This window comes from Urocitellus parryii, chromosome X (assembly GCF_045843805.1).
Source record: "Urocitellus parryii isolate mUroPar1 chromosome X, mUroPar1.hap1, whole genome shotgun sequence".
NCBI lineage: Eukaryota > Metazoa > Chordata > Mammalia > Rodentia > Sciuridae > Urocitellus > Urocitellus parryii.
The window spans coordinates 39,931,574-39,944,823 of record NC_135547.1 but is presented as its reverse complement, the minus strand read 5'-3'; positions in this window follow the sequence as shown (position 1 = coordinate 39,944,823).

The following is a 13,250-nucleotide window of genomic DNA, read 5'->3' as shown; positions in this document are numbered from 1 at the left end:
TACACTCTTTATTCAGTTTACATACCAAGTGGGCAAAGCAAGGTCTTTGCAGAATGATCAACATTCACAGGGATATAGCCAGAGGGTTCAAGTCAAAGTCTACTCCAGTTCACCCTAGGTTAGTCACGTTGGCCTGCTTCTGACTTCTGTGGTCCCACATCTCATGTGCCTCTTGTTCCACTGAGCTCTGAGCCAGGTCAGAAAGGCAAATCTATAACTTCTTCCAAGTGAGGTGGCCAAGTTCCAACTGCAGGAAGGAAGCAATCTTATCAGACCTCTGGCCCATTGATAAAACCACAGAAGGAAATCATTGAGTTTTAAACTGAGAAAGGGAAGTCTTAGATAAAACTAGGAATTGCCTGGGAGTTTCCACTTTAAAGTCAGTTTTTCCACATCAATAGAAAAGCTTTTTATCATAGCTAGGGTAATTTATTTGTGGTCTTAGAGATGAAGTGCTGTCTGCCTGTTTAGAGCTGTTTATAAGCTCTTCAGTAAAGTCTAGTCCCTCCCACCCCCAAAGATAGCCATTCTTTCCTCGACCTCACTTCCTTTTTTGATTCATGAGGGCTTTTCCTAGAGGCCCAGAATTCTTTCAGACACTCTTTGAGGGTTCCCCACAGTATATTTAGGTTTCTTGGATCACATATCATAAGAAATCATGAAATTGCTTTCATTATAGATATGTTAATATCAAGGGTTGTTTATTACCTGTTGAGTCTGTCTAGAATATATTCCTACAGTTCAAGGTCATTTTTAATGCTAGGCTTTGAGAATTCTATGGAATGTCTTGGGTTTTGTAATTAGCAAGTTAGTTAACTTTCTTAATTATTTTTGTATTTGATGATATTCTTCAAGCACTTTCAGGTAGAGAACAGGTAAACTGAGGAAAGTGGATTGGGGTATGAGGTAAATATACAAATGTAAACAGTGAGACCAGAGAGACTTTCAATTTAAATGTAACTTTTGTGCTTAGCAATAATCTTTGACCTTCTTCATTAACTTAAAGACTTTAGGGGCTGGGATTGTGGCTCAGTGGTAGAGCACTTGCCTGGCATGTGTGAGGGCCTGGGTTCAATCCTCAGCACCACGTATAAATAAAGAAAAGAAAAAGATCCATTGACAACTAAAAAATATTTTAAAAAGACTTGAGCTGAATTCCTAAGAAGCAGTGACTTATCAGCCTTCAAGGGAGTTAAGGGAGAGAAAAAAAAAACAGTAAAAAATAAAAGTTTCTTGAATTTTTCCCTTTTCTTAAGTTCAGAAAACAAATGCAATGCAGTCAGAGATGGTTTTTATAAATTCATTTTTAACACTCTTATGGAGATATAATTTATATATTCTATAATTCATTCATTTAAACTGTACAGTCCAATGACTTTTAATATTTCAAAGGAAGTGCAACTATCAACATTACCTAATTTTAGATATTTCAATCTAAACAAACCCCATATCCATTAGTAGTCATTCTCATTCCTTCCAATCTTCCCCCACTCGCTGAGTAATCAATAATCTACTTCCGTCTCTAGATTTGCCAACTCTGGACATTTCATGTCAACAAATTCAGACACTTTTTTTGTCTTGCTTCCTTCCCCTAGCATCATTTTTTTAAGGTTCATTCAGACTGCATTGTGTGCAAGTACTTATTTCTGTTTTTACAGCTGAGTAATATTCCTTTACATGGATATGCCACATTTTGTTCATTTTCAAATTGGCTTATTTTTCTTTTGATTATTGAGTTGTAATAGTTCTAGATACACGTCCCTCAATATATTCAGTTTAAAAACATAAACAAGCACCCTGCTGGAGTACTGCTTTATTTACCAAATTTCCTCCCCAAGCCTACCATACTTGGGCAGGCTTCCTCCTATTTATTACTTTAAAGCTATGTTCTCCATTTTAGGGAGACAGTAACACCTCTGGCAACATCCGACTCCTTGCAATTCCTTGCAAGTCCTACTGTTGGTATCTTGAGATCTTCCTTATCTAAGACACTGGGCATTTTCATTATCTTCTCTACTTACCAACTTAAAGTGGCTTAAAACTCAATCCTGAAATATAGACAAACCAGAACAAAACTTCAGCACCCCACTCATGAACAGCATAAAAGAACAAACCAATATTCAGCTAGTCTAATGCATGGCATTACAATGGTTCCAGCTCCTTTTAAACATTAGTACAATGAGTCACATAGAACTTTCAACTCCTTGAGTCACCTCATGAAAAATGTTTTGCCGTACTTTCTTTGCCATCTTTCCCAGAAAATGGCATCTTCTTCAAAGAAAACAAAGAACCATTCACTCATCCCTTGCAACCATATAAACTATCAGTTATAAATGAGAATGTTTCAGGGAATAGGCAGATAGATAACCTGATAAGGGAAGTTGTCCAACTATAGAATTTGGTGGAGACTCTGGGAGAGTGGAAAGCAAGTACCCAATGTATGTGTAACTTGGCTCTAACTCATTTTGCCTTGCAGAATTGCAGGCCCCATTTTGCCAGGCCTTCTGATTGGGGGAGGGTGGTGAAAACCAACATTTTTATGTGAAAAATTCTCATTTTAGATACTGGCAATAAATTTGATATTTTAAAAAACACTGTTCAGGCCAAAGAAAACATGTATGCTGGGTGGATCTGCCAACAGGCCACCAGGTTACAATCTTTGTTAGAAATGCTACTTAATTTCTTCTCCTGCATACCTTGTCATTAGCAGCACCATCCTGGGATCTCATTGCTGCTCAAATTCCTAAGTGTTCCTCCCTCAGAATATTAATGTTTTTATAAGTACTATTTTATCATAACTCTTTCTTCTCCATGTGCACACCCAGATGCACCTATCTTTAAAGAGTAGCTTACTATAATAATGTAGAGCATGAACTTTGCAGTCTGATCTTTATATTTAACCCCTTACCAATCACTCTACCTGTGTAACTTTAGAGTAGTTATTCTACCTCTCTGAACCTTGATTTTTTCATCATTAAAATGAGTTTAAAAAAACGCTAATTCACAGGCTGGTTTTGAAGCAATAAGTTTAAAGAACATAATACATAATAGGTGCTTAATAAATATTACAGTTAATCCTTAATCCCCACTTTTTAACTGACACTCTCTAGCTTTTGAGTGATTGGCGCCCTTAACTCCAATTCTTTTTCTCCTCTTAAGTTTTTATAACATTGTTTATTTATTTATTTTTTATTTATTTATTTATTTTTTTTTATTGGTCGTTCATAACATTACATAGTTCTTAATACATCATATTACACGGTTTGATTCAAGTGGATTATGAACTCCCGCTTTTACCCCGTATACAAATTGCTGTATCACATCAGTTACCCTTCCATTGATTGACATATTGCCTTTCTAGTGTCTGATGTATTCTACTGTCTGTCCTATTGTCTACTATCCCCCCTCCCCTCCCCTCCCCTCCCCTCCCCTTTTCTCTCTCTACCCCTTCTACTGTAAATCATGTCTTCCATTTGTATTCTCTTGACTTACCCCTCCTTACCTCTTATATGACATTTTGTATAACCCTGAGGATCGCCTTCCATTTCCATGCAATTTCCCTTCTCACTCCCTTTCCCTCCCACCTCTCATCCCTGTTTACTGTAAATATTCTTCTCAAGCTCTTCGTCCCTACCCTGTCCTTGTTTACACCCCTTATATCAAAGGAGTCATTTGGTATTTGTTTTTTAAAGATTGACTAGCTTCACTTAGCATAATCTGCTCTAATGCCATCCATTTCCCTCCAAATTCTATAATTTTGTCATTTTTTAATGCAGAGTAATACTCCATAGTGTATAAATGCCACATTTTTTTTATCCATTCATCTATTGAAGGGCATCTAGGCTGGTTCCACAGTCTTGCTATCGTGAATTGAGCTGCTATGAACATCGATGTAGCAGTGTCCCTGTAGCATGCTCTTGTTAGGGCTTTAGGGAATAGACCGAGAAGGGGAATAGCTGGGTCAAATGGTGGTTCCATTCCCAGCTTTCCGAGAAATCTCCATACTGCTTTCCAAATTGGCTGCACCAATTTGCAGTCCCACCAGCAATGAACAAGAGTGCCCTTTTCCCCGCATCCTCTCCAGCACTTATTGTTGTTTGACTTCCTAATGGCTGCCAGTCTTACTGGAGTGAGATGGTATCTTAGGGTAGTTTTGATTTGCATTTCTCTGACTGCTAGCGATGGTGAGCATTTTTTCATGTACTTGTTGATTGATTGTATGTCCTCCTCTGAGAAGTGTCTGTTCAGGTCCTTGGCCCATTTATTGATTGGGTTATTTGTTATCTTATTGTCTAATTTTTTGAGTTCTTTGTATATTCTGGTTATTAGGGCTCTATCTGAAGTGTGTGGAGTAAAGATTTGTTCCCAGGATGTAGGCTCCCTATTTATCTCTCTTATTGTTTCTTTTGCTGAGAAAAAACTTTTTAGTTTGAGTAAGTCCCATTTGTTGATTCTATTTGTTAACTCTAGCGCTATGGGTGTCCTATTGAGGAATTTGGAGCCCGATCCCACAGCGTGTAGATCATAACCAACTTTTTCTTCTATCAGATGCCGTGTCTCTGATTTAATATCAAGCTCCTTGATCCATTTTGAGTTAACTTTTGTGCACGGCGAGAGATAGGGATTCAGATTCATTTTGGTGCAAATGGATTTCCAGTTTTCCCAGCACCATTTGTTGAAGATGCTATCCTTCCTCCATTGCATGCTTTTAGACCCTTTATCAAATATAAGATAGTTGTAGTTTTGTGGGTTGGTTACTGTGTCCTCTATTCTGTACCATTGGTCCACCCGCCTGTTTTGGTACCAGTACCATGCTGTTTTTGTTACTATTGCTCTGTAGTATAGCTTGAAGTCTGGTATCGCTATACCGCCTGATTCACACTTCCTGCTTAGTATTGTTTTTGCTATTCTGGGTCTTTTATTATTCCATATGAATTTCATGATTCTTTTATCTATTTCTACAAGATATGCTGTTGGGATTTTGATTGGCATTGCATTGAACTTATAGAGAACTTTTGGTAATATCGCCATTTTGATGATGTTAGTTCTGCCTATCCATGAGCAGGGTATGTTTTTCCATCTTCTAAGGTCTTCTTCTATGTCTTTCTTTAGGGTTCTGTAGTTTTCATTGTATAAATCTTTCACCTCTTTAGTTAGGTTGATTCCCAAGTATTTTATTTTTGGGGGGGATATTGTGAATGGAGTAGTTGTCCTCATTTCCGTTTCAGAGGATTTGTCGCTCATATACAGGAACGCCTTTGATTTATGCGTGTTGATCTTATATCCTGCCACTTTGCTGAATTCATTTATTAGCTCTAATAGCTTCTTTGTAGACCCTTTTGGGTCTGCTAGGTATAGAATCATATCATCTGCAAATAGTGATAATTTAAGTTCTTCTTTTCCTATTTTTATGCCTTTAATTTCTTTTGACTGTCTAATTGCTCTGGCCAGTGTTTCGAGGACTATGTTGAACAGAAGTGGTGAGAGAGGGCATCCCTGTCTTGTACCAGATCTTAGAGGGAATGCCTTCAATTTTTCTCCATTCAGAATGATGCTGGCCTGTGGCTTATCATAGATTGCTTTTACAATGTTGAGGTATGATCCTGTTATCCCTAATTTTTCTAGCGTTTTGAACATAAAGGGATGCTGTACTTTGTCGAATGCTTTTTCTGCATCTATTGAGATGATCATATGGTTCTTATTTTTAAGTCTATTGATGTGGTGAATAACATTTATTGATTTCCGTATATTAAACCAGCCTTGCATCCCAGGGATGAATCCTACTTGATCATGATGTATAATTTTTTTGATATGTATTTGAATCCGATTCGCCAGAATTTTATTGAGGATTTTTGCGTCAAGGTTCATTAGAGATATTGGTCTGTAGTTTTCCTTCTTTGATGTGTCTTTGTCTGGTTTCAGAATCAGGGTGATGTTGGCGTCGTAGAATGAATTTGGAAGTTCTCCCTCTTTTTCTATTTCCTGAAATAGCTTGAAAAGTATTGGTGTTAGTTCCTCTTTAAAGGTTTTGTAAAACTCTGCTGTATACCCATCCGGTCCTGGGCTTTTCTTAGTTGGTAGTCTTTTGATGGTTTCTTCTATTTCCTCTATTGTTATTGGTCTGTTTAGGTTGTCTATATCCTCCTGGCTCAATCTGGGCAGATCATAGGACTCAAGGAATTTATCTATGCCTTCACTATCTTCTATTTTATTGGAGTATAAGGATTCAAAGTAATTTCTGATTATCTTCTGTATTTCTGAAGTGTCTGTTGTGATATTGCCTTTTTCATCCCGTATGCTAGTAATTTGGGTTCTCTCTCTTCTTCTCTTCGTTAGCATGGCTAAGGGTCTGTCAATTTTATTTATTTTTTCAAAGAACCAGCTTTTAGTTTTGTCAATTTTTTCAATTGTTTCTTTTGTTTCAATTTCATTAATTTCAGCTCTGATTTTAATTATTTCTTGCCTTCTACTTCTTTTGCTGTTGTTTTGCTCTTCTTTTTCTAGGATTTTGAGATGAAGTATGAGATCATTTATTTGTTGGTTTTTTCTTTTTTTGAGGAATGAACTCCAAGCAATGAATTTTCCTCTTTGAACTGCTTTCAATGTGTCCCATAGATTCCGATATGTTGTGTCTGTGTTTTCATTTAACTCTAGGAATTTTTTAATTTCCTCCTTGATGTCTTCTAAAACCCATTGATCACTCAGCAACCTATTGTTCATTCTCCAGGTGATGCTTGCTTTTTCCTTTCTTCTTTTATCATTGATTTTCAGTTTCATTCCATTATGATCAGATAAGATGCATGGTATTATCTCTACCCCTTTGTATTGTCTAAGAGTTGCCCTGTGACATAGTATATGGTCTATTTTTGAGAAGGTTCCATGTGCTGCTGAGAAAAAAGTGTAGCTACTTAATGTTGGGTGGTATAGTCTATATATGTCAATTAAGTCTAGGTTGTTAATTGTGTTATTGAGTTCTATAGTTTCCTTATTTAACTTTTGTTTGGAAGATCTGTCCAGTGGTGAGAGAGGTGTGTTGAAGTCTCCCATGATTATTGTATGTTGGTCTATTAGACTCTTGAACTTGAGAAGAGTTTGCTTGATGAATACAGCTGCACCATTGTTTGGGGCATATATATTTATGATTGTTATGTCTTGTTGGTGTATGGTTCCCTTGAGCAGTATGAAGTGTCCTTCTATATCCCTTTTGATTAGCTTTGGCTTGAAATCTATTTTATTAGATATGAGTATGGACACTCCTGCTTGTTTCCGCGGTCCATATGAGTGATATGATTTTTCCCAACCTTTCACCTTCAGTCTATGTATATCTTTTCCTATCAAATGCGTCTCCTGTAGACAGCATATTGTTGGGTCTTGTTTTTTGATCCATTCTACTAGCCTGTGTCTCTTAATTGGTGAGTTTAAGCCATTAACATTTAGGGTTATTATTGAGATATGGTTTGTTCTTCTATCCATATTTGTTTATTGATGTTACTAAACCTGATTTGTTATCCTCTATGACTACTTTCCCCCCTTTACTGTCCTACCTCCCATTGTTGGTTTTCAATGTTGTTTTCCATTTCCTCTTCCTGTAATGTTTTGCCAAGGATTTTTTGAAGAGATGGTTTTCTAGCTGCGAATTCTTTTAACTTTTGTTTATTGTGGAAGGTTTTAATTTCATCTTCTAACCTGAAGCTTAATTTCGCCGGATACACGATTCTTGGTTGGAGCCCATTGTCTTTCAGTGTTTGAAATATGTTATTCCAGGATCTTCTAGCTTTCAGAGTCTGTGTTGAGAGATCAGCTGTTATCCTGATTGGTTTACCCCTAAATGTAATCTGCTTTCTTTCTCTTGCAGCTTTTAAAATTCTCTCCTTATTCTGTATGTTGGACATCTTCATTATAATGTGTCTAGGTGTGGATCTCTTATGATTTTGCACATTCGGCGTCCTGTAGGCTTCTAGGATTTGGGATTCTGTCTCAATCTTCAATTCTGGGAAGTTTTCTCGTATTATTTCACTGAATAGACTGTTTATTCCTTTGGAATGGAGCTCTGTGCCTTCCTGTATCCCAATGACTCTTAAATTTGGTCTTTTGATATTGTCCCATAATTCTTGGATGTTCTGCTCATGGTTTCTTAGCAGACTTGCTGAGCTGTCTATGTTCTTTTCCAGTTGAAATACTTTGTCTTCATTGTCTGATGTTCTCTCTTCTAAGTGATCTACTCTGCTGGTAGTATTCTCAATTGAGTTTTTAAGTTGGTTTATTGTTTCCTGCATTTCTAGAATTTCAATTTGTTTGTTTTTTATTACCTCTATCTCCCTGTGAAATTGATCTTTGACTTCCTGGATTTGTTTGTCAATGTGATCTTTCATTGTCTGATTTTGCTGTCTCATGTCTTCCTTGAGACTCCAGATCATCTGAAGCATATATATCCTGAACTCTTTATCTGATATTCCATCTGTTGCAGCTATTACCTCTTCTAAAGTTGAGTTGACCTGCATTGCTTGTGGTCCTTTCTTTCCTTGTCTTTTCATACTGCCCGCGTTTCTTTCTGCTTGGTGCAACTGTTGTGTTTTGAAATTTACCCCCTATTTATTTATGTTGCTCTTGTATACTTGAAAAGTCTCCCTTGCAGGTGCGGGCGGCGGCTGTGCCCCTACTCCAATTGGGGTGACGTGTCTACCACGCTGGCGGCTCTCTGGGCCTGTTCCGGGAGTGGAAGGCGGCTCTGCTCTGTCCCTATTCCAATTGGGGTGTCGTGACTACAATGCTGGCAGATCGCTGGGCCTCTTCCGGGCGTGGGCGGTGGGCTTGGCTGGCGGGATTCCACCTAATGGCAGTCCCTAACCTCCCTGCTTGCTAATTAATGGCTTCTCTGAGGCGCCACGCCTTCTGTAGCTGCGGGGCAGGCCGCGCGAATCAGTTGGCCTGGATCTCCGGGGTCCTGCTGCTGGCTGTTTTGATGTTACAAGCTGTTGGAGAGTGGTGGTGTATTCTTCAGCTTTCCCGGATGGTGGCCACTGACTGCCTGGATGGAGTGTCCGCTGTTTTGATGTTGCACTCTGAAGGAGAGTGGCGGTGTATCCTTCAGCTTTCCCGGATGGTGGCCGCTGACTGCCTCGGTGGAGTGTCCGCTGTGGGGGATGGGACTGTACCGCTTTCTTCCCCTTCTGAGAACCCGAGCTCGGCCCAAGGGTCCGTGTGGGCTTGGCTGGTGGGATTCCACCTAATGGCCTTCCCTAACCTCCCTGCTTGCCAATTAATGGCTTCACTGAGGCGCCACGCCTTCTGTAGCCGCAGGGCAGGCCACGCGAATCAGTTGGCCTGGCTCTCCGGGCCCTGTTGCAGGCTGCTGGGATCCCTGGCACTCTATCACTTTGATTTTTTCTGCTTGCCCCTCCCCCAGCGCTGGCTAGCCAGGTTTCCTTTTGGCTGCTACTGGGAGGAGGGGTTGGAGGTCAGGTGTCTCTGGTTTCCCCCTAGCCTGTATGGAGGCTCAGCTTGATACACCCTCTCCCGGCAAGCCTAGGAGAGATTTTATGCGAATTCCCGCTGTCTGGGGGGTGAGCTAAATGACACCGACCTGTTTTGATGTCGCACTCTGAAGGAGAGTGGCGGTGTATCCTTCAGCTTTCCCGGATGGTGGCCGCTGACTGGCTCGGCGGAGTGTCCGCTGTGGGGGATGGGACTGTACCGCTTCCTTCCCCTTCTGAGAACCCGTGCTCGGCCCAAGGGTCCGTGTGGGCTTGGCTGGTGGGATTCCACCTAATGGCCTTCCCTAACCTCCCTGCTTGCCAATTAATGGCTTCACTGAGGCGCCACGCCTTCTGTAGCCGCAGGGCAGGCCACGCGAATCAGTTGGCCTGGCTCTCCGGGCCCTGCTGCAGGCTGCTGGGATCCCTGGCACTCTATCACTTTGATTTTTTCTGCTTGCCCCTCCCCCAGCGCTGGCTAGCCAGGTTTCCTTTTGGCTGCTACTGGGAGGAGGGGTTGGAGGTCAGGTGTCTCTGGTTTCCCCCTAGCCTGTATGGAGGCTCAGCTTGATACTCCCTCTCCCGGCAAGCCTAGGAGAGATTTTATGCGAATTCCCGCTGTCTGGGGGGTGAGCTGAATGACACCGACCTGTTTTGATGTCGCACTCTGAAGGAGAGTGGCGGTGTATCCTTCAGCTTTCCCGGATGGTGGCTGCTGACTCTTATAACATTGTTTATACACACAGTGTTTACATAAGCCTCAGCACTTGTATGATCCCTGTCCAATGTCATTTGAGTGCTTCTGATACCATCCTAAACTCACTTCAAACTATGTACAATTTTCTCATATATATTTTCGTTGTCAAATCTAAATGACAGCTGTGTGTACTTTCATACTTGCAATACATCTGAAATTTATTTTTTATTTTTTATTTTTATTTTTTACATCTAAAAGGTCAATGTAGAAAAAGGAACTTCTGATAGAACAAACCCCATATACCCTATCAAGATCTTTGAATGGGCTTCTAAGGTGGTATCCTGACCCAGTTTGCCTCAGACATTTCAGATCACCCAATGACATCTATATATTCAGTTTTGTAGCATAGCAGCTTCCCTTGACATATATATATATATATATATATATATATATATATATATATATATATATGGTTTTTTTGTCTCTATCCATTAGCAGACCACACGAAGTCTATTTTATAAAGGGTAGAAGGCATCAAAGATTTTTACCTAATTTTATTTAATCCACTATATGTAAATAAACTCTGATAGGATGGTCCACCGTCAATTCAAATTAAAGATGGAAAGGAAAAGAGAGAATTAGCTCTGGAAGAATAACTCAGGACCATTTGAGTCTCACCACCTTAAATCAAGTAAGATGATTCCACATACCATATTGATATGGAGAGCACCTCCTTAGCTTCTCAAGTAATTATTATAGATGACAGTTAGGAAACAAAGAGTATTATTCCAAGTTTCAGACCCCTCCTACATTCCAGCTAGTTCTTACTATTTTCTGTCTTGAATAAGTGGATGCAGCTTGAACACTAGAATCTGCAAGCTTAGTCAGAGGAGGATGTTTAAAAGTACGTTTCAAAGGAGAATATTAACAAAATGGCCTCCCAGGATGCCTGCTTTGAAGAGGACAACACTTATGGAGATATGAAGATCTGACATGTTTATATTAAAAGGAGTCACATTCATCACTTTAAGGTTACACCTCATGTGTGAAGGCACACCTGCCTCAGGTTTCCCGCAGGCACATCCCACTTCCATCTCTGAACCTTTTCCAAAACAGCATATTCTACCTGGAATACTTTCCCTTCAGGCAGCCAAGTGGTCTTTCCCATCATTTAAACAGCTTCTTAAATTCCATCAATCCTCTAGTCTTCTAAGATCGATTGGCGGACTGACAAGTTTTTTTTGTTGTTGTTTGTTTGTTTGTTTGTTTGTTTTTGCTCAGTCTGGACATGGAACACCTACAGCAATTACTCACTAGTCTCTGAACAAGTATTTAGCCCTCATTACCTCACTCCTACCAAAGTACATTTATGCTTTATTTACTTTGATAGAATTTGTTCCAGTCACAAATTGAACAGAGACATGCCTGATGCAAAAAGTAATGGATTGTAAATCCAGTACTCAGAATTCTACCCTTAATGCTAATGTACAATGCATTAATTCAGTAATTCAAATAAAATCCTAGTTTTGGGTTACAGGTGTTAGGGTGTAAAAGTTAGCAGAGTCTCAGTACCTATCATGAAACACAAATACAAAATTGAAATGCATATGTGTAAATTAGAAATCAGTAACATTTACTAATATTGACTAATGACCTTAATGAAGATAGAATACTAAGAAAAATTAATAAGATATTACACTTAAAATATGGGAAAAATGTGTGTGTCTAGTAATCACATATTGATCATTTTTTTGTCTCTTTCATACACATTAAATAGAGAGTAGCAAACTAGTTCTGGAATACTAGAGTTACACAAATCTGGGTTTGAACACTAGTTTCACAAATAACTATGTGTTTGGTTTTGGTCAAGTTAATTCACTTCTGTGAAACTGAGTTTCATAATGTTTTAAATGAAGGTAATAATATACCTACCTTTCAGAGTACTGACAGAATTATTAACAATCTATAACATTTATTGGTAGTAAGGATATTATAAGCTAAATGGAAGGGGATCACATATAGTAAGTAAGTACTCAATAAATGCTAGCTACTATTAGTATTGTTTACTGTGACTTATTAATAACTAGCTTTCAGACAGTAGAATGAATCAGACATAACTTTCCTATGTTCATATATGAATACATGAGCAGTATAACTTCATATCATGTTCAACCTCAAGAATGATATCCTACTGAGAATAAGTTATACTCCATGTATGTTTAATATGTGAAAATACATTCTACTATCATGTAGACCTAAAATAAATAAATAAATAAAATGAAGAAAAGCATAAGCATAACCTTTCACATTTTGGTTCAGTATATTTAGCCATTCTGATATTTCATATAAATACACATTCATCAGAGTTTTCTAACTTAAAGAGTTTTTTCTCTCAGAAGCCAGGTCCCATGGTGATGTGACTTTTTTGTTGATCCCTATGTGGAATTTGGTCTTTAATTGCTTTTTTTTAAAAAAAATTGTAGTTGTAGATGGTCAGAATGCCTTTATTTTATTTGTTTATTTTTATACAGTGCTGAAGATCGAGCCCAGTGCCTCACCCGTGCTAGGCAAGCGCTCTGCCACTGAGCTACAGCCCCAACCCCTTAATTGCTTTCTGAAGTAGAAGTAGGCAGAGAAGAAGAGGAACAGAGAGAATGAAGAGAAGTTCTTAATATTTATGTAAATGTGTTCAATATTCTCCTGGGGACTTATGGGGTTAGATTAAACTTCTTCTATGAGAGTTGCAGGGTTCAGATGGGTAACCAAATAGAATTGGGTGGATAGATCAGAGGTTATTTCCTGTCATCTCACTCAATCATTCCTCCAGGGTGAGCCATACCCTCCTATGGGACCTAGCAGCTCTTTCTGTGTCGGGAAGGACTGTGACATCTTGCATCATTAAGCATAGCTATGAAGCTTGCTGAAAATAAAAGTGAGCACCAGAAGAACTGGGTGAATTTCAGAATCTTATGAGTATTTGGAAGAAAACATCAGTCGTCTATATGTTCTATCTTGAAAGGCCAGGAAGTCATAAGGACTCCCAGATTTCTGCTAAAATCCTACCATTTGAGGGTTATTTA